The following is a 2,354-nucleotide window of genomic DNA, read 5'->3' as shown; positions in this document are numbered from 1 at the left end:
ATTCACCTAGCTGAAAACGAGTACCTGGTGAGATAAGTCATGTGACTATTAACCTTCTAGCGCCGTACAGACAGGTTTTGTTATGCGGGGTAATAATTATCACATTTAATAAATCAGATTTGAGTCTGCCGTGGTTTGGATTCATCCATTACAAATACATGTATTATTGTTATCTTGATATTCTCACACATTAGATGGTGATAGGAAAACCTACGCGTACTGGCCAGAAGTGTAATTTGCACAACATTTGCATGTTGGTTCCACATCGACTTCTTTTACATAAAATGTCTAAACAGTGTTTCCAGTGTTTCGGTGTAGTAACTTAGTGATGTAACTGTGAATGCTTGCCACTTGCAAGTAAGTGTGCGCTCTGCGTAAATTGGGCGTTGAAGTCAGTTACCTAACTCTACATGTCGACAGTGGTATACCGAGGCATGACGTCTCACCGCAGTCTACACGTCGACAGTGTTGTGGTGAAAGATGGCGCCTCACCTTTGTCAACACATCGACAAGTGTAAAGGTGAGGTATGATATCTCATGTCAGTCTACATGTCGACCGTGTTGGTATTAAGTGTGTCAGTCTACAGTCAGTCTACATGTCAACAGTGTTGTAGTGGAGTATGACGTCTTACCTCAGTCTACATGTCGACAAGTGTTGTAGTGGAGGATGACGTCTCACCTCAGTCTTCATGTCGGCAAGTGTTGTTATGAAGCATGATGTCTCACCTCAGTCTACAGCGTTATGGTGAAGCATGCTTTAATCATAACTTAAGTCACGGTTTTGATTATTTGTGCAGGCCTTTCTCATGTTCAGGGGATAACCTGAGTAAGAGTCATGGTCATCTTGAATATATCCTGGTCAAAACCAGGTTTCACATGAGTGACGTCTTTATATCTATGCCCTCTATGATAATATTATATCGAGTATCAATGTTCTGGGAAACACTTTGCATGCAGCAAAATCTACCTACTCCCAACTATACACCAACAAAAACTCGACCAACCGTAACTGCACGATTGAACGCGTCCTTTATCAATGTTCATAATTTGAACTGAGTGAAAATGTACATGTAACTAACCCTAGACCGTATGCTGTGGAATTACTACTTATTTCCTGCTAACAACACGGCTTACGTAGCGTAATGCCGATCTGAGTCATGCATTGTGATCACTATTTCCAAGCCACACCACACTTCCCAGAAATTGTAAATTACTTCTAACTAGCTGTCACGATATCAGTACTGATCAATATCATCTCGCAACTCCCAGTGTTTATCTGTTTTCAGAACGAACTATATGGCGTCCTTTAGCGGCATTTCGACGTTGTTATATAGCCTGTGATCCCCCCTGCTAGTGATTGGTTTCATATAATCTCAATCAACCTTCAACTTCTAGGTAAGTTTCGTTTAATTTTCAATTATATATGTGATGAATATTGTGCGGAGCGGGGTTGGTCCTTACTGACTCACTGTTCACCTCAAAGCCATTGTGTTGACGACAATTGATGACCGACTCCACTCCGTCTGAATCTTGAGAGGTGTCCAAGATGTAGAAAGGATAGCATGTTTACTCATAACATAGTGAACAGCAGATGAATGTCATAATGTACAGTCGCGTACAAACCCGGTGTGCGAATTTGTGAAATCGACAGAGATAATCGTTCCGGTTGTGGCAGGGACATTTCAAATTTGTGTAGGTTTGTATAGTATTGACAGTACGTAATATATTCTCGATGCCGGTAAATACATCGATATTGAAGAAATCGTTCGACCCTGTGAACCAACTCTGACGTTGAAGCGGTATGTGAATATATATATATATGTTTTCTTATGACAGTCTGAAATTACTTAGCGTGTTTACTTGTTTCCATGAGATTTTGTGGTGTTTCAGAAAGGATGCGACATCTTTACAGAACGAGGGAGGCTGTAGGTTAAAATACAGTATTTCGTAGGGGTTTCTGTCAGGTCAAACAATATCCGTTAAATTGTGTGTTGAATCCCCAAAACCATTGACTTTTTCGTCAAAGTTTGGTACTTAAATTATACCGACCAGTAAATGAGATCAGGAACGGTACGTGATCAGATAAAGTTCCAGCAATAAACAATTGAATGAACATCCCGAGCTTGTATTATTTGGAGATAGATGCACAAATCTCATACTGTCGAGTATACGGTAACCAGACATGTTTCTATCTCTTGTGAGGTTGTGTGATGATATTACATGCTTTTAATACTATCATGTATACGGTATACAGACCACCGTATCACGACACCTTTGTATCTCTTGTGTGTTGTGTGATGATATCAAATGTTTCTAACACTGTCTTATATACGGTATACAGACTACCGTATCAC

The 2,354-nt window shown here is 40.1% G+C and overlaps 1 long non-coding RNA gene across 1 annotated transcript; it reads left to right on the top strand.

Annotated features, from left to right (window-relative positions):
* The first annotated feature begins 439 nt into the window (after nt 1-439).
* LOC137282520 (uncharacterized) lies at nt 440-2,065 on the top strand. The gene is made up of 3 exons (XR_010956821.1): nt 440-520; nt 1,287-1,395; nt 1,891-2,065. It is a non-coding gene; the product is annotated as an uncharacterized lncRNA (long non-coding RNA).
* Nucleotides 2,066-2,354: the final 289 nt, after the last annotated feature.

Source organism: Haliotis asinina, chromosome 4 (assembly GCF_037392515.1).
Source record: "Haliotis asinina isolate JCU_RB_2024 chromosome 4, JCU_Hal_asi_v2, whole genome shotgun sequence".
Lineage (NCBI taxonomy): Eukaryota > Metazoa > Mollusca > Gastropoda > Lepetellida > Haliotidae > Haliotis > Haliotis asinina.
The sequence above is the reverse complement of the archived record's forward strand: the minus strand, read 5'-3'. Positions and strand labels throughout refer to the sequence as shown.